The 23,540-nt window shown below is 45.6% G+C and overlaps 1 long non-coding RNA gene across 1 annotated transcript; it reads left to right on the top strand.

Moving 5' to 3' along the window:
- Positions 1 to 7,712: 7,712 nt before the first annotated feature.
- On the top strand, positions 7,713 to 23,310 carry LOC143442945 (uncharacterized). The gene is made up of 3 exons (XR_013111569.1): positions 7,713 to 7,814; positions 16,398 to 16,448; positions 22,625 to 23,310. It is a non-coding gene; the product is annotated as an uncharacterized LOC143442945 (long non-coding RNA).
- The last annotated feature ends 230 nt before the right edge of the window (positions 23,311 to 23,540 follow it).

Genomic DNA, 23,540 nt, shown 5'->3' with positions numbered 1-23,540 from the left:
TGTTCTTCACTGCTGAGCCGTTGATCTACCCTCGTTCTGTAGTTTTACAAGCGCAGATTAAACCATATAACATCTCTACTTACCTCACAGGCTGAGTTTCAAGCATCTTGCCCTGCTCTTCCTAGCACCGCCATCAGCCCTCTCACTGCTTTCATTCCTGCTTCACAGGGCTGCTCTTACACCTGCCCATGCCCCGCCTCTCTTTCTCAACTAAGTGCTTCTTGCCTGAGGAGTTCCCAGCATCCCCGGTGTCTTTCTTTAGTCTTCTGTCTGCTCCTCCAAGGTGCCCTGCCAAACCATCAAGGCTGCCTGAGGTCCACGACAGCATTTCCTTCTGGAAGGGGCTGCTTGCTCTTTGCCAGAATGCTCTGGCTATCAATTCACTTGATAACTGTGGTCCATATCTTGATTTGAATAATGGAGATGCAAACGCTTCTTTGAAATTGAGACCTACCTAAATGAACGTTTAGTGCTTTTATCTTTTAGATCTTACAACCCTGACTTTAACCTGTGAGAAGTTTCCTGTGCATAGTGAAGCTTGCTCCTGCGTGTCTAAGTTACCTTCACAATGCAGGGAACTACCTGTGCACAATGACTCTTCCTTTCTAGTAGAGACACTGGAAAACCCTCCAGAGAGGTGGGAATGCTCTCCAAGGTCCCCAGGGCCCATCCTGACTTTCCTCCGTAAGTCTGCAAAGGTGAGGGAAGGAGTCTGGAACCTGAATAAGGAACACCTGAGTTTTGCACCAGCTCACTGATAGGGAAAAACGAAAACATTTTCATGACTCTCCCAATGGTGATACCTTTCTATAACTCCTAGTCCAACCTGATAATAATAACTTACAGAGATGCCATCCGAGCCTTCCACCATCCCATGCTTGCCAGCATCATTGCTGGAGGCCTCTATGTAGTCTTCATGGGAGGGCGGGCTCAGAGTGGTTCCTTGACCTGGAGGGAGGTGTGTGGGGAGTTTCTTCTCTTGTTTCAGGGCCATGGTTTCTCTCTTTACTCCTGTATCTCCCTTAGACCCACCCTCTGGTAGCTCTACCAAGACTTCAGGAAAGACAGTCTTTCAAAGAGCTGCCCCAGGCAATGGAAGCTTCCAGAGGGATACAAGAGGCACCAGACACAGGGGTGGGGTGAGCAGGAGCAGGAGGCAAAGGCTACCCTTGGCAGAGCCTCTTGCAGAAGGCAGTGAGTAGAGTCATCTCTTGCCCCCCAAACTTTGTGTCTTAGGGTTCCTTTGTTGCTATTGTAAGAGCACTGGGTATGGACAGAGGTCAGGTGGCCAAGATCTGGAGGCCCAGCCTTGACCACTCAATCTGTGGTCTTCTCCCCAGGATGACTTACCTCGATCTCCCACTCTAATGGATCTTGAGAGCTTATTTGCTTGAAAACACTTTTTGTTTATGAATGGTGTCAATGTGGGGGCTGAAGCTGTGTTCCTCTGTAGGCTGCTGTCCACCTGAGGAGGGCATCAAAACCACTGTAAAGCTGGTGCCATGAATAGTGAACAAGAAATTTGGTCTTCTCTGGTAGCTCCTAGGGCACTGTGTGGAAGAGAAGGTATGGAAATAATTGTGTAAGGATGCTGGGAGGGAAACATAGATGATACTCATCTGAGTGCCCGTGGGTATCACTCAGAGGGGATGGTTATTGTAAAGCCTGCAGCCAGAGTAGGATATCCTGGGTGATGGCCCTTAAGAGAAAGCGTAGAGCTATTGCTTGCCATACTCATGTTTCTCTACATTAGATAAGGCGTAGTAAGGTGGACAAGACAAAGTGTAAAAAGTCAACAAACTAGGCTTTCAAACAAGGCTTTGCATCTAGGACAGGGCTCTGACAGGGGAGGTAAGGCCAGGCCTGAAGTTGGGAAGAGCCAATCTCTAGACAGAGGAGACAACTTGAGTTGAGTATGTAAGTACTTCTCACTTGTCCTGTGCCTTTCACCTTGAAGAGCAGAGACGTGGGAGTCCAGTCTAATGATCGGCAGTCATAAAGATTTCATTACAAACCTTACTTGACCAGGATTGTAATGTGAGACCCAGTTAATCTTCACCTGGATTCTCTCACGGCCTCCTACTTTCTCTCCTTCCCACCCACCTTCCTTTAGTGCCCCCTAAAAGGATGGCCAGTTTTGAATTAACAGTAAGAGCTGTACTTTCAGTTCAAGACGAACCTCCCTGAAATTTTCAGGACCACTAATTTGTGGTTACTCCAGTGGTAGAATGAACTTGGTGCTCTGGCCTTTACACTGGTGATGCAGTAAAAGTTTAAAGCGAAGACTGCCTCAGAGCCCAAAGAAGAAAGGAGATTGAAACCTAAAGGTTATCCTGAAATGCACTTTACTGTTATCTATGAGAACAAATGAGTTAAAAAAATTTCAAATACCAGAATACCCTACAGGGAGGACATATAACTATTAAAGGGCTGTTATAGCTGCAATAAATGTAGGAACAATAAAAATAAATTGATGAAGTAAATGTCAGCGCTGTTCCCCTGAGCTGCCCCCACACCTTTGCCCAAAAGTAGAACATCTCCAATTACAGAGGGTGGAAGCAGCCTTCAATGACAGTATGACAAGGACAGAACACAGAACGCTGGCACAGAGAACACAATTATGCACAGCCTTGAAAAATTGTATCATAGCACAATGCATGGGAGAAATCAATTAATGATGCAGGCCTTCCACGGCTGTCTAATAATCCCAGAATGGAAAGGAAGAGGGGAAAAAATAACCCACCCTGTACACCACTGCATCAAAAAGGTGACCTGTAAGTGAAAGTCTACATAATACCAGGGGGTCAATCCTCGGAGTTTACAGCATCTGAGATTCTCCCTGCTTCTTCCCCCCGCCCCCTCAGGTTTTCCCCTTTAAAAAAATTCTAACAGTCTTAAGGAGGCATTTAAGTGAAAGTCACTTCTTCTCTGGTTAAATAGCCTTGCAAAAGAGAGTTCTTTGGTGGAAAGGGCAGGGATGAGCAAAGCTTGTGGCTCTTGTCAGGAGCCCACCAGCTGAAAGAGAAAAGGCAAAAGTTAGGCATAAACACACTGGAAGGTAGAAGGTGATTTATCTCGTGCAATTTACAACAGGTGCTAAACATTACGAAAACCAGAGCTATTAAGCAATCAAATTAAGCTATAATTATAACTGAAGAAAACTGTACAGGAATTCTAATTAATTCCAATCTGAACATGTCCAAGAGGAATGCTCCGGCAACCCCACTTCTGAGTAAAACAAAACAAAAATAACCCTTGGATAATGCTTCAGATTGCATGGGAAATTAAGAAATGCTTCTCGGCCGGCATGGTCTAGGACTCCTTATTAAATGGTGAGAGAAATCCCCCCATGAGGCTGAGGCACTTGTCTTTTTGGGTACACACTGCAAAAAGATGATGGTTGTGGGGGTGGTCCTTAACTCGGTGGAGGGGGACGTTGGAGAAGAAGGGGGCCAGGGGATCCCACTGCTCCATCAAACTTGTTGTAGCCTTTAAGTTCTGTCACAGAGTATGGGAGGCTTTTAAAGGATTGTGACTACTCCCCCTTTATTATTTTATATTTATTTATTTATATTTTTTTTGCCTTTTAACTTATCTTTGGGACTAGTTCCATTGTCTTGTCTGCCACTCCTTGTTCTGGTTTTCTATCCTTTTTCCTGACTGTACACTCAGCTACTCTCCTACCCAGGGCCCCAGGGTGGCAGGCTGCCAGGGCAGAGTCTTCTATCAGATGCGCCCAAAGCATGCCAGGTGTGTCTGATTAAGCCCTGGGTGCCTTGAGACTAGAGGGATATTTGGATATTGGAATACAGTTTTCAACCGGAAGAGTGAACCATTTGATTGAACCCATGGCTAATTTTCTAAGAGTCGGAACAGAGGAAGCCAAAGCACAAGCACCAGGGGCTAACATCGGTCACCGCCTGTCACAGAGCAGCTATTGTGCTACATTCCTCACCTGGATCATCCCTGTTCTTAAAATCACTCTAAGTAGGCAAAGGCTCTTAGAACACACAAGTGATGGGAGGAAGCAGGAGCAGTGCTATTAAATCTGGTACGAAACAAAGTCCTGCTCTCTTTCAATTCCTATAATGTTATTACATTTCTAAACAATCCAGAGCACATTCTCTTGGCGTTTCTTTTCTTTGGTGGAAGTGTTAGGGTATGGGGTGAGTTTCCTGGGTGAGTTTGCCTCCTGGGCTGCCAGAGAGCATAGGCCTCCCTCATGGGACGATCTGCCTTCCATTTTGAATATTCTGAACATATCCTTAGCTTATCTTACGTTGGCCATCATTTATGGTATGATTTGGCTCTTGGGGAAAATGAGAGAAAAAACACCATGTGTATGCAGAAAGCCGACTTCCTTGTCCTTGTCATGGCTGGAGTTTGTGTTCCCAAGAGGTCTTCTTACCAAACACTGGCTGCAGGTTAAGGGTGTGGCACTTACTACCTTACTGTAATCTGCCTCTGTTGGGGCCTCCTTCTAGGTAGCAAGCATTCATTCACCCTTTGCTGGGACTGGGGAAAACTTGACAATTTGTTCAGAGAGGAAACAATTCCTTTAATATTATTATGAAGAAACACTACGAACAGAGGAAACCAAACATGAGAGACGAATTTCACCAAGATCTGTTTGCTATTGTGGAGGCCCAAAACCAGGCAGAGGACAAGGGCCCCTCCTTGGGCTGCCCTCTACTTAGGCAGTCCATATTTGTGATGCTTCTCTTCAGGAGCTCTGTCCCCTTGCTTGCCAATGTACCTGATAAGCCTGAAGCGGTGAGATGTGCACAGACACACTTCACACAGGGAGACTGCCTCTGCGGAGAGAGATGCTATTGGTTTGGGTAGCAGTTGCCAAGGACGGGCAGCCTGCAGACTCATGAAGGGCAACTAAGGAAGCCATGAACTCGGCTCAGGATCCAGCACAGAGCAGCCCCTCCATACACAGTGTATAGTGCCATTGTTATGACTGCGAGATATGAAAACACTTGGGCAAATGCTAAAATATATGTACATTTGGAAAGGTAACTAGGGGCCTTTACCACTGCCTTGTGGCTTCATCTCCTATGTGTCCTTCAGTTCCCACGGCCATCAGGTAAAGTTGAGATAGTTACCATCCCCAAACTAAGGGGGGAGGAAATTAAACCTGGAAGAAGTTAGGGGCTCCCTCAAGCTCCCACAGTTGTTAAAAGGAACAGCTGGCATCCTAAGTCAGGCGGCTGTAGTAGCTACTCCTAAGCTGCAAGATGGGTCCTTCACTAGCCCACCATGCAGGTGGAGTCTGAGGCAGACTGTAAAGAGTCAGGCAGGGGCTATGGCCCTAGACCGGAGAGGGAGAGGTGGCCCTGAAAGGCTTCATGGACAAGGAGGAAGTACACCTGTTGAACCTGGCCCTTATAGGCAGGTATGATTGCAGAGTGGTGGTGAGGTAAGCATTTGTGAGCCTCATAAATTATGTGAGCAGAGGTGAAATGCCAGTTGTGGAGAATTCTGTCAGTCCAGCTGGGGAGTAGAAGGACACACAGGGCTTTTGTCTTTGGTCCCCTTGCGTCTTCTCTTCATCCAAGATTCTGCTAGGGTTTAGCCAGCACATGTTTCAAGGCCGGTGCAGGCCCAGCTTTCCATCACTCTCCATTACTCCAGAGTGATCTTGAACTCCAAGTTCTTCCTGTGCTTTCTGCCCCCATGAGGGGTGCAGGTGCCCTGGGAATCCCTAGGGAGCTTTGGATGTCCACCTTATGATCTGAGATAGAATCAGAGCTTTCAGAACTTTGAAAGGCATGGCAAAGGTCCATAGTGGCCTGTTGCCCTGACAAGCTGGGCTTGGCAGTCTAGCCTCATGGGCATTTTCCCAGCCTGTTCTTTTGCCTCTCTGAAGTCTTGTCTGCCCCTACTAGGAGCTTCTGGAATGGGGAAGGCCTTGGCACTACTAGCGCCTGCTTCTGTCCTTTGAACTCTGCTCCAGCTTTGTATGAGTAATGGGTTCCCCTCCCACGTGTGGGTCTTAGGCTAATTTTGATCCTGTGTAGTGAGACTTGCTTTTAATTTGGTCTACAGGGTGATCTAAGGGCAGCTTCAGGGGTGGTGACTAGAGCTCCAAATTAGAGAAATCAGAATATCATTCACACCTGGGGACTGGAACGTGGCGATGATACTCTAGGACTTTCAGGTCCAATGGTCTGGATTCAAATTGTAGGTCCCTATCCCCGGCAATATGGGCCTATCAACTGTACCTCCTGTATATGGGCATTGAGAGAAACAAAAGGCAGACAGCATTTATTGAACATCTCTGTGTGTGTGAAATGCTGGTCTACGGATGCTCACTAAATGCTATCTACTTTTTGGTATGGCTAGTGTTCTAGGAATCCCATTTTCATATCTTACTTCCTTCATTGGGAGTCTGAAGCCGACCCAGGCTGTTAACAAGTCTAAGGTCACCTGCCTGGTAGTAGAACCGGAGCCTTGTTTCTTTAGTACTGGAAACCCAACCAGGACCCTTTCCAGGTGCCAGGGTCAGGCCTATTTCAGATCAGCACATGCAGCAGAATTCCATGCAGCAGAATATTCTAGCAAACTTGTTAAAAGCAGATTCCTGGACACCAACGGCAAGCCATTGAAAGGAGATTTCTCCTGATTTTTGAACATCTCTGTGAGTCAAGAGCTTGCTCTTGACTTCTAAAGTTTGACACAGATGGTCCAGTCAGAAGAAGGCAGCAAATCTCCAGGCTTTCCCACCAGCCCAAGTTCCCATCCTTCTTGTGTTCCTGCATGGTGGCCCAGCAGTCTGTCCTCAGGGCGCTGTGCTCTTGTCAGCATTGATAAGGCTGTGGAGAAGTGAAAGTCAGCAGGGGGTTAAGCAAGACAGAAGCCGAGGTGATTGATGACACTCATTCAGAGGGCAGAGGCCTGAGAGAAGAGACCAGGGTAGACTTAAGAACAGGGAGGTCCCAAAATCCTGGGGACTGTGAGTAGACAGGAACTGCTACTGGGAACTGCTTACTTGGGCCACCACGGAATTCTGGGAGCAGGTGCTAATGTGTACACGAACTAGGGTACAGTGTGTCTCACAGACCATTAACTCAACCAGGCCCTTCCTTCAATACTGTCAGGCTCTGGCTTTTTCATGACTAAATGACTTGCCCACACCTCCCGGAGCTGCAAAGCTGCTGTTGATTCGGTTTCATGTATACTTTTCTTTCCTTGTGGAGATAGCTATGGGACAGCAGTTCATCCTTTGATAGTCTTTGTTCCCACAACTCTCTAAGAGCATCTCTGGCCAGCATGATTGTAGTATGGCATGAGAAACATGGGAGCAGCAGGCAGAGTGGCAGGATCCAAGGAGACAGCCAGGCACAGGGAAGTGTGCGGTGGTGGTACCCATACCCCCTCCCATCCTTCGTACATCTGCTGAGGGGCAAGGCTGGGGTGCTCTGACCTTGGCAGACACAGAGAAGTGTGTGCTCTGCCTGACTCCTGTCTCTAGAGGTTACACAGATTTATCCCTACTGCTTTCCATCCTGTCTGGAATGTGGCAGAGTATAAATTGGAAATAAATAAAAATAGATTTATCAGCACTTTCTGAGTTTCTATAACATTTGGGGGTGGCAGTAGATGTGCCTCTCCGTACCCTGTAGGTCAGAGTCAAGGTGTGTGTGCAGAATAGACTCGGGCTGTCATCCTGAGCTCCTCCCTCTGAGCAGAAGCTGTGGGCAGACATCTCCACTGGGAGTACACAGGCACAGACACGCCTCCAGGGTGGTGTGGGTCCTTCTCTGCTGCATGCATCACATGCATCAACTCTTCTAGGTGGTCACCAGGTAAGCAAAGCAGATCCCACCAGGACTGGACTGTGCACTAAGGGATAGTGGGAGCAGTAGGTTAGGACCTGGGTCCGTCCCTTGGGAGTCTATTCAAAACCCAGGCCACAGAAGCAGCTGCCTTGTTCTCTCACAGAAAGGTAGGCCTCTGCATGTCTGCTGTCAGTTGGCAGAGAGCCACCTAGTAAACATGGCTTTGTTTTGTTCATTCAGAGGTCGCTGGAGGAAGTATCGCTGTGCTGGGAAGATTGGAACCCTTGGAGGGCAGGGGCAGAATTGCTTTGCGGAGAGCAAAGTACTTTAGCCTTGTCTGTGCAACGGCCTTTGCTTCAGAGTCAAGTGTGGCCGTTGCTGGCAGAGACTCAGCTCAGCCTTGATATAAACTAACCTCTTCAGGTCAAACAGCAACAGATGATTCTCTCTGAGCAGGAGACGGTCACTACTACTTGTGTTTGGAAGGTGGCGGTTCAGAGCTGTGTAGGCCTTGTATTCTGTGGCCCACATGGAGGCTAGAGTACTCTGCATGTCTATTCTTTTATTCCAGGAAAGCCCTAATGCATGCAGTTGCTTTTCTATGTTGCTCTCTGTCTTATGTGGGCAGTCTCAGCCTTGGTTTAACAGACTCCCCAAAGGCCCATCTAGGCACAGGTTGTGTGCTGGTTAATATTGGTGGTCAACTGTGCCAGACATAGGAACACCTAAAAAATTGGTAAGTGTTTTAGTTAGGGCTTTACTGCTGTAAACAGACACCATGCCCAAGACAACTCTGATAAAGGCAAACATTTAACTGGGGCTGGCTTACAGTTTCAGAAGTTTAGTTCATTATCATCATGGTGGGAAGCATGGCAGCAGGCAGGCAGACATGGTGCTGAAAAAGGAGCTGAGAGTTCTGTATCTTCATCTGAAGGCCACCTGAAGGAGACCCTATCTGGCAGGTAACCAGAAGGAGGCTCTGATTCCACACTGCTCACTTTTGTCACCAGTGCTCCCATCCTGCTCACCTGTGTCACCAGTGCTCCTGTTCTGCTCACCTGTGTCACTAGTGGTCCCATCCTGCTCACCTGTGTCACCAGTGCTCCTGTTCTGCTCACCTGTGTCCCCAGTGCTCCTGTTCTGCTCACCTGTGTCACTAGTGGTCCCATCCTGCTCACCTGTGTCCCCAGTGCTCCTGTTCTGCTCACCTGTGTCACCAGTGCTCCCATCCTGCTCACCTGTGTCACCAGTGCTCCTGTTCTGCTCACCTGTGTCACCAGTGCTCCTGTTCTGCTCACCTGTGTCCCCAGTGCTCCCATCCTGCTCACCTGTGTCACCAGTGCTCCCGTTCTGCTCATCTGTGTCACCAGTGCTCCCATCCTGTTCACCTGTGTCCCCAGTGCTCCCATCCTGTTCACCTGTGTCCCCAGTGCTCCTGTTCTGCTCACCTGTGTCACCAGTGCTCCCATTCTGCTCACCTGTGTCACCAGTGCTCCTGTCCTGCTCACCTGTGTCACCAGTGCTCCTGTCCTGCTCACCTGTGTCATCAGTGCTCCTGTCCTGCTCACTTGTGTCACCAGTGCTCCTGTCCTGCTCACCTGTGTCACCAGTGCTCCCATTCTGCTTGTCCCACAACCCCAGTATTTCCAGTAACCCTTGGCCTTCTTCTCTACCACCCTTTCTGCCTGTTCTCTACTCTCTTGCCCAATAGTTGGCATAACAGTGTACTCCATAGATAGTCTCTTGGCCTCAGGGATGACAGACATCATGTCACTAGGAGACCTCATTGTGCTGGTGTTGAAACAGTGTATGGAAAATGTGGGTGTAATACCTAGCTAGAGATGAAAGCATGAACCCTGGCCCATACCATTTCTTGAGATGAATCTAAAGTGTGGACTAAGGATTCCCTCCCCACATTGGCTAGTGAGACTCTTGATAGAAAATTAGAGACGATGAGTAGGCCCTCTCTGCTTCTCTTTAGACACCTGGAAGCCTTTCTCTGAAGTTGGAAATTGACCAACTCTCATACCTCAGGTTTCATCTGCATTGTGCGTTGCTCTCTGATGGCCATGCGGCCTTCTCAGTTACGTTCACAAGTGAGAACATAACCGGCTTTCTGACCCTGGGTTTTACTGGCACTCTTTCTCAGTAACTGAAGTGGAAAGCCAGCCCTTGTCTGGTAGGATGTTAAGCAGCAGCCCTGGCCTCTGCTTCCTAGATGTGAACAGAGACACCCTCTCCTCTCCCAATAAGGAAGTTAAAATGTCTGGACAGCAAATTCCCTCTGTTTTGTGTTTTGTTTTGTTTGTTTTTATTTTTGTTAACAACTACTGTGGCACCATGGTCACTAATTTTAGTTGAGGTCAGGGTAAAAAGAGAACAAAGATCTTTAGTGTTCTTGTTGACTTTCTCTTTTTAACTCCTAACCACTTGTCCATGTATTATTATTTTCCTTGGCTCTCATGTGGTTGTAGGCTAGTCATTGTTCTCAAATAGGAGCACACTTCACTATCAGAAGATGACCTTGGAGCAAAATGTCTTTGGATAAAGTAGCAAACAGTATCTGATGCTTATATTTGGTGTCAGACCGTCCCCAGTCCTTGTTGAACTTACTGAGAAAGACTTGCACATAACTGATACAAAGTGTGGACAAAGTGGATTCCGGTCTGAAAGTAACAGTCCAGGCATCAACTCAGACCATGTGATTTCATACTTGGGCACACTAAGCATCCTCCATGAATAAAGATGGAGTCAGTTGAAGGTACTGTGCTTATCTTTAGCTTTCTGTTTTGAAACGATTTTAGATTCATGGAAGTTCTGAAAATAGCTTAGGGTTCCCTCATAGGCATCATTAAAATTCTCAAAGGTAGCATCTTAAGCAGGCAACAGTACAAGCATAGCAACTCAGAAATGGGCACCGACTCAGTGTGGAGCCTGTTTGAGTTCACGTGACCTCACGTGGCCTCACCAATCCACCTTTCCAGTTTAGGATCCAATCTGGGGTCCCACTTTGCACCTCTGTGTCATGGCTCCTTTGTCTTGAGAAAGCAGGGACAGTTCTTCAGTGTGTCATTCATGACTTTGACACTTTTGTGGAGAACTGGCCAGTTATATAAAAATATTCTCTGGTTTAGATTTGTCCAATGTTTTATTATAATTAGATTGTTCTGCATTTTTTTTTTGCAAGATTCACATAGAAGTAACATTCTTAGAGAGTTAAGAGTTGTATCAAAATGTTTTCTTACCTACGATGCTCTCTTTGGTCACTTGGTTACGGCAATGACTACCACGTTGATTATTATTTTTCTCTTTGTACCTAACAGCCATCTTGTGGGAATATAATTTGAGACTACTCAAATATCCTTCCAGTCAGTTCAGCATTCTTATCTATCGTGATTGCTATTCCGTAATTTGTTTAATGTTTTTCTTCTATTTCTGGTGCTCCTTTCACATTTATTAATTAGAATGCAACTATAAAAAATGGGTGTTCCATTCTCCATCTTACTTATTAATTGCTTATTCCAGTATGTTCTCATGTTAATTGTGATGAGCCCTTGGGTCACCCGATTCCACTGCTAATTCTTAGTTCTCGGCCTCATCTGTTGTCTGCATCATGACCACAATGTCCTTGCTGGGATGCTCGATGCCACAGACTGTACAAGTCCTTCTGAGAGTGTACCATGCCAGTCTGTGTCACCATCTTTCAGTTGTTCCCCTTCACTCACAGTTCTTGTTGAATGGCTATGTAATGGCAGTTAACATCTGTGGGACATTTATGAATTATGTTTCCCATGCATAGTCTCACTGAATTCTCACAATAGCTGAGTGGATCAATCCTATCCTAAGCCACTGCTGCTGCTGCTGCTGCTGCTGCTGCTGCTTCTTCTTCTTCTTCTTCTTCTTCTTCTTCTTCTTCTTCTTCTTCTTCTTCTTCTTCTTCTTCTTCTTCTTCTTCTTCTTCTTCCTCCTCCTCCTCCTCTTCTTCTTCCTCTTCCTCTTCCTCTTCCTCTTCTTCATCCCCATAATAAGGATGAAGCACTGAGGAACAAAAACATTAAGCAACTTCTCCAGAACTGCTGATCTCTTAACCGTTGAGCCCATACTCTTGGCCACTACACTTCCACTGGCTAACTAAACACTAATGATCCAACTTTGGCTACTTCTCCAGTCATATTTCCCACCAGTCCAAGTGTTTAAGGCACTCTTCATAAATAGTAGTTGTAACAGAAGAAGGAATTCTCACTCAATATTGCTCAGAGTCCAGATGACATTTTGGCTGCCATGGTATTAGGGACATCAGTAGCAGCAGAAGGAGTAGTTGTCTAAGTATTATAATTGCATAAACAGTGGTCAGCTTTCCCATGATGGTACCTAAATTGAGTACTTAAGTGTACACTACTAAAATGCAACTGTGGATCTCTTCTCTTCTCGTGTGTGTGTGTGTGTGTGTGTGTGTGTGTGTGTGTGTGCGTGCGCGCGCGCACGCACACGCGTGCGTGCGTGCATGTATGTATGTGTATATAGAAGTCCGGGGCAATTTGACGTATCAGTCCTCAGGTGCCATCCACCTTTTTTTTGAGATAAGATTCCTTACTGGCCTGGAGATGACCAAGCAGGCTGGCTGCTTGGCTGCTATGCTCCAGGGCTATATCTGGCTCCACCTCCCTAGCACTGAGATCACAAGGTCATGCCACCATATTCTGTTTTAGTTCATGCAGCTCCTGAGGACCTGAAGTGGTGCTTTCCTTATTGGATGCCCTCACTGGGATGAGCATAGCTCTGTTTTAGTCTAAGGATATGAGAATTTATGCACCAACTCAGCTACTTTAATTCTTTATCTCCCTTCAGTATGCAAAAAGTTACATCCTGTGTATAACATGGGCTCAGTCTGAGGATTCACAAGTTGGTACCTTCACATCCGATATGGGGAGTAACCTATTATCCTAATGCCAGTTAATATGGGTCTCAAATGCATTCTCTAAAATACCTTAATTCACATGTGTTCGAGGAAATGGATTTTTCCATGTGTATGTGTGTGTGCTCATGCATGTATGTAAGACTATTTAAAAAATTAAAAACAAATTTAAATAAAAAAGATAACACAAAGAGACACTACACACATTTGTTCTTGGAGTAAAGTAGTTCTGGAGACAGGGTTGTTTTGTCTCCTGCACTTGTAGGCAGGAGTTCAGTGGCTTCTCTCCTGGCTGTGGACTGAGAAGACTTGGAACCAATTTTAGTTGTCCATGACAGAGGTTCCGTGGACTTAGGAAAAAGGCCTAATTTGGGGTAGTGATAGGCTAGAGACAGAAGTCTTGATGAGAGATACTACTAAGAAAAAAGCTGCTGACTATGGCAGGTAAGGGATCAGTTCTTGGAATTAGGTGCTTTCAGGTCTTGGGCTCCATAGGTGAAGGGATGTTTGACACCCATCAGAGGCAGAGCGCAGGGGGAGTGGGCTTAAGAGAGGAGGGATGCATTTAAGCCTGTGGAATTTGCCTATGGTCATTAGCCTGAAAATAATAATCTTGAAGATTGAAAATGAAGTCTGAAACTGCTTCCAAAATGGTGGAAATATACAACACTGGTCAAGGATTTTTCCATCATCTATTGTTTTTAGGAAGATTTATTTGTTTTTATTTTTATGTGTATGATTGTTTTGCTTGCATGTATGTATGTGCACTGCATGTGTGTCTGGTATTCACAGGGCCAGCTGAGCCATCTCTCTAGCCCTTTTCTATTAGTTTTCAAATATCCTGTTTCACAAGCCTGGACTCCCTCTGCTGCACAAGGCCAACACAATTCTCAAAACACTGCTTGCCCTGGTATATCCAGTGTGAGCTGCCCTCATGTCACCAGAGAACTCTCATGTATTCTGGTGGTTTTCATTGTCAACCTGCAGATGATCACATATTTCTTTAAAACATAACAGCAGTAATTATCACCAACTGGATGTTTGGAGCCCAAGCTTCCTTTATGAATGTAGGTTTCCTGTGTCAGTTGTGAACATGGGGAAATGGAAAGTCAGATGGATTTACTGTTGAGTAAATCATAAAGCACACAGTTAGCTTTGGTAGCACAGAGATGAAAACCGATGCAGAAGAGAGGCCTACAGCTAACTCCTCTTGCCAACATCAAAGCAACTGGTGCACCCCTGGTCAGAATGGGCACCCCATACTATAGGGCCAGCTCTTCTTTACTCTGCTAGAACAGAGACAAAGATGCTGTGGAAGGCCTTACCCAAGATTGCCTTCTCCTTTTGCATGGAAGTTTCTGCCTTGTGCCCAGAAAACTCAGCAGATACTCTCCTTTGACTTAACCAGAAAGGCTTTCTTATGATGAGAACACCAGCCCAGGGGTCCACAGGATGGGTGTGGATGCTCCGTTTCCTGTTTCTCTGCTTTATTCCTCTCTCATTGTTTACTGATAATATTTGGAACTCTGGAGGCTCTTAGGATGTGATGCTGGGAGAAAAGAAGTAGAGATGTTCTGGCATATTACATAGAAAAGGAAGGTGAAATAAGAAAAAGTTGACTCAGATCTGGGCTCAGTTTTTAAGGATTGCTTTTGATAGAACCAAATAATTGTTGGGGAATGAAGGTTTTATGAAGAGATGGGAGAGCTGTGTAGTAGATATAAAACACTGGTAACCAGCCATGGTCCCACATCCTCAGGGACTCCAGTGTTCTGGTTCTATAGAGCAGGGGCAAGCAGGCATGGTCCTGGATCCTCAGGGACTCCAGAGTTTTGGTTCTATAGAGTAAATGTAACTAAGCATGGTCCCACATCCTCAGAGGACTCCAGAGTTCTGGTTCTATAGAAGCCCTACTCCAAGCCCACCCAACAAGAGATGGGTGCTTTAGAGACCTAAGCATAGACAGTTATCTGCTGTCTTAGTAGACTGAGCTAGAACCCAGAGCCTCCTAAAGCTGACCCTAGTACCAGAATGAGTCCTATTCAATATACCATGATCTCTACCGTAAATGTTGGCTGTACTCTTAAGTCACATCTCCAACTTTTAAGTACCCATGACTGTGTCCCAGGGAACCCCATGTCTGTCAGTATCCTCCAAATCTCTTTGGGTTTTGAGCTCAGCCATTTGAGAAGCCTGGAGACCATTAGGTCCTAAAATCATGTCAGGATTTAACCTTGGTCCCTCTCATCCCTTGCATCATAGTGCTTCATACACAAAGTGTGTTGTGTTGATGGGGTTTACTTTGGATTTGACACAGATTTGACATTCTACTGGCTTGAGGTAACAGTGATGGTTATAGGTTTGTTGGTGTATTTTTCAGACTGTGTTGGAGTTAAATATAATATCTACAATTGTCCTCACTTGGCTATCTGATGTCTCCTTCTCCCTGCCCATCCAGAACCCCCTAACTGGCCTCAAAATCTATTCTGGATACCAAGCTGGCAAGAATGGAGTTGGCTGACCCATCCTCCCCAGAATCTCAGCCATTTCCCAGGGACTCCCTTAAAGAAACCCTGTAGCAGAGCACTTTCCTGCCCTCCTTGTCAAATGAGAGGGTTCTGTTTACTTGCTTATATATGGATTCTGTCTAGTAGCTAAATCTGCTATGGGACTAGGTGGTAGGAACGTGTTTGTGGGCATTCTTGTTGATAAATATCATGTGGAAATGGAATTTTTCTGGCATAAGCCAACTCCTGACAAATGGGCCCCTTATTGTCCTTTCAATGAGACCAGCTACATGACAACTAGCTTGGGGGAGCTGAAGTACAGTGAGGAATTGAAGCCATAGGTCTGTCTCAGAGTACAGGCTCACCAGACAGGATTTTTGGGTGTTGAAGACTCCATGGCTCTGTGCCTGATGGACAGCAGCTTGGGGCTCAGGCCAGGGCAGGAGGGGCTAGCAGAGGTACTACTGGGTCTGGGTGCTGATTTTATAGGAGGCTTCCCTTGGCATGTACTGGGATGGCCTCAGGCTATAAGACACTCTTGAGGGCTGGTGATTGCATCATTTTGAGTCCAGTCAGGAAAACAGGAGCCAGGAAGACATTTTACTTAGCTGGCAGGCTGTATGAGGGATGGGCTCCAGAGGTAAGAAAGACCACAGGAGCAACAGGGAGAAAGTGAATAACTGGGAAGGAGCAGAAGGAGGAAGAGGCCACAACCTCAGTTAAGGAAGCATGAATCTCCCCATACTTGGCTGTGCCTGGAGCCTGACCTGCTGCTGGAGCTGCTGGAAAGACCCTGTAACTGCCCCTGGGGACTAGAGCTGGGATCCCTCCATTCCAGCTATGACAAGTGCCGAGTGGCCGGTGATGTCTGAGCAAAGAGCAGGGTGCCTTTCTCTTCCTGTCATCGCAGCTCTCGCTCCAGTGCCTCCCTTTGCAAACTCTAAGCCAAGCTGCTGAGGCTCTGTGAAGCATAGTTGGCAGACAGTTTGCAGACTCCTGTCTGAGGGGAAGGGGAGAGGCCAGGCAGGTTTATGTGGAACTGCACACAGCGGATGCAGAAATGAAAGTTCTGGTGATTAAGGAGCAGAAAGAGAAGCCGGGAGAGAATTGAAATTTAGTTAAACGAGGAAAACACATCCAAGACTTAAACTCTATCATGCCCTTAAATGTTTTTCTGTTTTTCCACAGTTCTCTGGAGACAAGAGATTAATATGGGAAGGAATCAGTGCTCCAAGACAGGTAGGTCCTCTTCCCAGTGTGCAGAAGAAACCTCTGTGGCCTTTGCATGAACGTGTCTGGTGACCACAAGCTTGCTACTAGGATGTCACCACAGCTTCATCTGCTCACTGGCAAGTGCGTTATTGAGCTGACATTTGTTGTCAGGGAATCCTTACCCACCTATTCTGTGACAGGTTCTACAGATCACAGGTTGTTTCCTTTGCAGCCTCGTCTTGGATTTGGAAGAACTATGCCGTGTGAACAGGGTCAGCAGTGGCTTCTGTATTAGTCAGGCGCAGTTTGCTTATGAATGACAGAACACGCCACTCCCATCTCAAAACAACAAACAAACAAACAAAAGCAAAACAACAAAAACAAGCAAACAAACAACAATAGGACTTGAATAAAGTTTAAAGTTTAGATATAGCAGAGGGATAGTAGGAGACTCAGGCCCATCAAATTCTCCAGGGCCCATTCTCTCTCCACATTTCTCCATGTCTTTCCTGACATCCTTATGCTCTGTGTGTGTGTGTGTGTGTGTGTGTGTGTGTGTGTGTGTGTGACTATCATATCTGAGCAGCAGGTTGAGTAGGCTCAGTGTGAGCAGGTTCTCTTTTTAAGGAATAGAGAACTAGAAGTTGCCATTTAAAACTTTTACTCTCATTTGATTGGTGAATATTTGGTCCCATAATGAGAATCTAGCTGCAAAAGAGTATGGGAAATATATTCTTGATTCAGATAGCTAAATGTCTAGGCAAATCTTCTGTGACCAAGGTAAAAAGACAACAAATTCTGGGATACAACCAATCATGTCAGCAACAACACAGGTCAAAAAAAATGTGCTAGGCCAGGTGGCTCACATCTAATGTGGTGTGAACTGGTGAGGTCTTGGATGTAGTCACACTGAACTGGTAAATTCTACTGGAGCTCAAGGCTTTGAATTTCCACCAAGCTCCCAGTTGATTCCAATACTATTAATCCATGGACCAAATAAAACTTAAGGGTCTAGGCACTAGGAGTTTGATGCTGAATAGGTTGGGGTTAGGTCTCATCTTGAGCCCTGCAAGTAGGGTTCAGCCTTGGCTTTCATTGTAAACCTGTCTTTGAGGGGGCTGCAAAATGTGAGGCCTAACTACCAGACGCCCTCCACAGATGTATGCTACCCTCCTTTGGTGAAGCTCCTGTCCTTCTCTTGAAAGGACACTGGTCAGAAAAGAGAGCTAGCTGTTCAAACTCAATGCATCTTCTTCAGACTCCAGAAAAGGAGCAGTGTGGTCTCCTGAGAGCTAGGCAGAATTTTTGGAGATCGAAGACAGTGGGGGTCCGTGGGACACTGAGAACAACAGTAAGGACGCTTCTGTCTGGCACAGGGCAGTGCAGCAAGCACTTTCTCCTGTGCCAGGCAGGACAAGGGCCTGGAAGAAACAAGGCTGCCTCCATGGGCCTGCCCAGCTCCCATCTGTTGGGGGAGAGAAAGGACATGGAGCAGAGGCAGGAATTCAGGCAATTAATCCTTTATTTAAAGAATAATAAACAGCCAGATTTTACATACTGAAAGAGGGAACAAGGTAAAAGGGGTTAAAAACTAAAAAGCAAGGACGTCAGACACCAATTAACACAAGGCTAATTGACAATTTCCCCAAGCTTCCATGGAACATGCCAGGCCGATTTCCCCAATTGCTAATTAAATCAAACCACACACACAATACTAATTTCCCTAACTTAGGGAACTCAATAGACAAATAAAATGAGAAACTAACTTAAACGTTTTGTCAAAGTATGGAGAGAAAGAAGGGAGAATGCGATCTTAATGTGAATAAACTTTGGTCCCCTCTATATCTGTGTAAGTTCTGGCATGTTTAATCAAATGCTGAAATGCCCTACTGTCTCCATCTTACCACATAAATGTACCTTCCTAGTCATGGAATACCACACAGCAGTCCTCTCCAGCTAACATCCTCTCCCTCTGGTGAAGGGTACCCAGTGCATCCTGGAAGTGACACACAAACGGCACCATTTAAAAATTATAAAATATCTACTTAATTACAATTAAAAACAAAGGAATAACTTTTCTTTAAAATAGTCCCCAAGGTTCTCGGAGCTGGACTCTGACTTGGGGAAAGAGAGAAGGCAATCACTTAATCACACAAGATCACCTCGGCAATCTACCCACCCCCCCCTGTTCCCAGCATGCAAGCTGGCTGGGCACTGATCTGTCTCAGGGGCCCCATAGCTCCTCCTGCTGCCCTGGCTACAGCTTTGAAATGTCCCCCCTTCACCTCTGTGCTCTACCCAGGGCCCTGAGAAGCATCCCTGAGACATCAGAGGGAGGACAGGGTTTTCAGGTCATCTGCCTAAGCCACTCTGCTATTCAGGACACTCAAACCAGGAGATGCTGCTGTGGCTCAGCTCTGAGAACCAGCCTGAGGCCTCAGGTTTTTTTTTTTTTTTTTTTTTTTTTTTTTTTTAAATTATATGATTGTTTTAATAATTGGGGCTATACCCACAGCGTTCACTATACGGGGTCATGCCTCTGTGAGCGCTCTCCCAGATCATCTCCATCCATCCTCACAGTGATCCTGAAAGCCTCAACGCATAATTTCTCAATTTTATAGATAAGAGAACCCAGGCACTGACATGTTTAGTATTATAGCTGAGGTTCTATTCCTAAGTGGCAGGACGATATTTGGATTCAAAAAGAATCTCTCCAGGTCCATGGTCTTAATTCACTCTTTGACTGCCTCTTTGTAGACTGAATGGAAGATGCTCATGCAAGAAGAGACGAGAAGTAAGCCATGCCTGCATTTTTCAGGTGTAGCCATTATTAAAGTCTGGAATATTTCTAACACGATCTGTTCTTCTCACATTAAACATAGACTCAAACACCTCCATGCAGGCCCCCCACCTCCACGCAACCTCCCACGATTTATCCGGTTTCCTTGTTTTTCTCCTACTGTCATATAATGACTAGCTTCTGGTGCTCACACACTCTTACAGCATGGTCTCTAGTGGTTGAGATGTGCTTTGCTGAATGGATGTGGCCCAATCTATTTAACCTATGACTGCTACTGACATTTGGGTCATGTCTCCTTTCTCTTTCATAGGATGTTTTACTGACTTCTTTACAGACTCATCAAAGTATGATCTGTAAAAGTATCATCAAAGTATCCATCTGTTAGCTTTTGTTAGGGCGATGACTTTACCACAAAACAAAGACAGGTGAAGGGGAGGGGAGGTGAGTGGAAACACTCAATGTGCAGAGCTAGGAAGCCTGAACCTTCACTAGTGATGGAGGAAACCTTCTCTCTAATGAAGTTCTTCACCACACGCCCATTCTTGGGCAGTCCCACTTTTGGGGGGTACCCTTGGGGGCACTGTCACTAAGACCAGGCCAAAGCCTCCTATAATAAGGAAACAGAAGTTATCCTCTGGCTGAGGAAAGCTCCTCATGGAGCAGGCTAGTGATTAGCATGAGGCAAGTGTCTTAGAAATTAAACACAGGGCTTGAGGAGATGGTGTATAAGGTTAGAGCACAGCTGTGCTTTTCAGAGGACCTGGTTTCAGTTCCTAGAACCTACATATTGGCTCACAAGCACCTGTAACTCCAGGATACCTGATGCCCTCTTCTGGCTCTCCAGGAACCAGGTACATAAGTGGTTCACAGACAGGCATTCATTTAAGACACCTATACACATAAAATACATAAAAAAAAATCAATGTTAGTCTTATTTTAGGGAATAATTTTATTGGATGCCAACTAAGGTGTGTTGGTGTATACAATGCTTGTTTACCTGGTTCTGGTTTACTCTCTACCCACAGAAACAAGGGAGCACATCTTTAGCCTGGGGTGTAGGCATAGGTGCAGCCAAGCAGCAAGGCAGAGTTGGGCTCTAAAGCATTTTTGGCCTTTTTATCTGACTGGCATCTTTAATACATCTGTCAAGAGGGAGGTAGCTGATCTGTCCTTGTCCCTTCCTGGGACAAAAGCAGACCTGTCACTTTCAGATCAGGGCAACTTTAGAGCTGTACGAAAGGACAGCTGAAAGTCCTCCTCATTCATTGTGATTTATCATAATCACTGACCCCCTCCCCCAGGATGAAATAGCAATGAAATAGCAATGTGATAGGTTAATGTCGATAATTAAAGAGAGTTTAAGACCAGTGTGAGACTGAACTGTGTGTGTGGGTGGTGGAAATGGTTGTTTGATGTGAACGTCAATGATTGAATTATTCAGAGAGAGTGATTTCCAAATGATAATTTTACACTTTACATAACTGATTCTGATTTATTATAGTGGCACCCAGTGGAGCTGGCTTAGTTCTAAGGGGTTGTCAGCTTTTCCATCCCAGCTCTGGGCGAAGGCCCCACCCCTCCAAGAAAAGAACGGCTTCTGTCCAATGTTGCTGTTATCTCTCTCGTGTGAATTTTGCATACATGTGAGCATGTATGACTTTTGGGCTTTGTAATGTATAAGCAGGCACAAGGGTATGTGTGCATGTGTGTGTGTGTGTGTGTGTGCCTGTGTATGTATGACATGTACACATGCACCTCTCTCTCTCTCTCTCTCTCTCTCTCTCTCTCTGTGTGTGTGTGTGTGTGTGTATGTGTGTGTATGAATGTACATTGGCCTGTATCTATGTGGGCAGTGGATACTCCAGATTTCTTGAAAACTTTGAACTCCAGTAACTTAATGAGAGATAGGGCCACAGTGGGAAATAGGACCCCGAGGGCCACTGTAATGATGATGGCATAGTAGTGGCCGTGGTCCCTTCATAATCGAAAAAGTCAAAGTGTGCAGTCCAAGTTAGGATCAACCCAGGAATAGGAATGTCAAATTTCCTGCTTGCTAGGAAAACACATATCAAAACTTAGTCCACAACGGTGACTTGTGCTTTTTACATGAGTCTTTCTTGCTCAGGTATGACTTAGCAAGACACAGATCTTTTACCACTCTTCTGGAACAATCTAGAATGTAAAGGCCCTGTTCCGGGACAGCTGGCTACTTATACTGACATACTAGACCTTCAGCCCATCTCTCCCTGCCTCTGGGTCAGTTGGGACACAGGTTCACTTCTTGTGGACAGAAAGGTGGCCAGGAACACTGACGGCCCTGACTGAGCTTTGTTGTACAATAGGAACAGAGCTAACACCAGTGGGGTGCTTACTTGTAACCAGCTCTATTTTTAGGACCTACATGAACGCATTTCATGTTCTCCACAGCCCCTGGGAAAAGCTTGTTTTCGGCTTCATTTTACATTGCAGGAAACGGAGGGTGACTAAGTCAACAAGGACAGGGGGTGGGAAGAGATACTGAAAATCCGCCTTCCATACCCTCTCTGGCCCAGCACTCTGGCTAGATTCCCATGGTTATACATACTAAAACTCACCTGAACATGTTGCCAACTGCACACTCCTCTGCCCCTCTGCTCTGCCTGATTATGACAGCAGTGTTAACAGTGCCTTCACCTCATGAAGCTCATGAGTTTCCAGACCTGTGCTACAGGTCAAACTGGGGTTCAGTTACTGCCAGGGAAATCTGACGTTGCCCCTGAAGTCTAGTGAGTGACTGTAATCAGGAAAGTCACATAATTTTACTGTTAGTAATTAAAATCTTGCTTTAAAGAAAATAAGCACTAAAAATTATGGAGTAGGACAAAATTTTCATAGATTATTAACATGAAACATGAGGTTTCTAGAAACCTGTTTTATTTCCCCCACTGGTATTTGGGGCCAGGACCCCAGACCTCTGTGATTTGTGTAATCTTCTTTGCTCTTTAGGCTACATGGGAAGACAGGCAAGGAAACCTGGCTATCAGTGTCCTCAGCCTTACTACAGCATAGCTCTTTTCTTTCTGGATCAAGGGGACTCTCGATTCACTGAACTTCCATTGTGAACATTTCTGTAAGAAGCTTATGGGATAGGATGATTTGCAGAATCAATGAAACCTCCTGAATGCTTCAAGGAGAAACAAAGCATAGGACCAAATAAAGGCAAAAATTGTAGTCAAAAGACAACTAAGCAGGGCTGAAAGACAGCCAGCTGGGAGACTGTATTTGCACTATATATGAAGGGTTAATATATGAAAGGTTATATATGTAAAGGTTATATAAATATATAAATATATATTTCATATATATGATATGTTTTTTTTTTTTGTTTGTTTGTTTGGTTGGTTTTTTTGGTTTTTCGAGACAGGGTTTCTCTGTATAGCCTTGGTTTTCCTGGAAGATGGCCCAGTGGGTAAGCTGCCTGCTGTGCAAGCATCAGGACCTGAACTCTGGATATCCAACACTGGAGCATGGGGCAGGTGGACCTTCTGGGCTTGCTGCCTGTGGTGGTCTGAATAATCTTGGCCCATGGGATGTGCTACTATTAGGAGGTGTGGCCTTGTTGGAAGAAGTGTGTCACTGTGGGGTGGGCTTTGATGTCCTATGCTCAAGCTCCACCCAGGGCAGAAGAAAGTTCCTTCTTTGCTGTCTTTGGATCAAGATGTAGAACTCTCCACTCCTCCTGCACCATGTCTGCCTGTGGGCCACCATGCTTCCTGCCATGATGATAATGAACTGAACCTCTGAAACTGTAAGCCAGCCCCAATTAAATGGTTTCTTTTATAAGAGTTGCCTTGGTCATGGTGTCTCTTCACAGCAATGAAACCCTAACTAAGACACTGCCCAACCAGTCTATTGGAAATGGTGAACTGTAGGTTCAGTGAGAGACCTTGTCTAAAAAAGTAAGTTAAAAGCACTGACTGCTCTCCCAGAGGTCCTGAGTTCAATTCCCAGCAACCACAACTGTAATGTGATCTGATGCTCTCTTCTGGTGTGACTGAAGACAGCTACAGTTTATGTATATAAATAAAATAGATAAATATTTTAAAAAATACAATGGAGAATGAGAAATGAACCCTGGCATCAACCTCTACCTCTACATATGCAGGTATGGGCCTTTACATCTGCACACAGACAGACAGACAGACAGACAGACAGATATTCTTCATATTATTCTTTTGTCAAAGAGCTGGCTTCAGCCTAAATGTCTAATAACCAGAGACATGGTAAGATGTTTTATTTCCCTCATGCAAGGGAATAGTGTATAGCCACCATCACATACA

Source organism: Arvicanthis niloticus, chromosome 7 (genome assembly GCF_011762505.2).
Source record: "Arvicanthis niloticus isolate mArvNil1 chromosome 7, mArvNil1.pat.X, whole genome shotgun sequence".
NCBI lineage: Eukaryota > Metazoa > Chordata > Mammalia > Rodentia > Muridae > Arvicanthis > Arvicanthis niloticus.
Note: the sequence above shows the minus strand (reverse complement) of the source record. Positions and strands in the feature narration are given on the sequence as shown.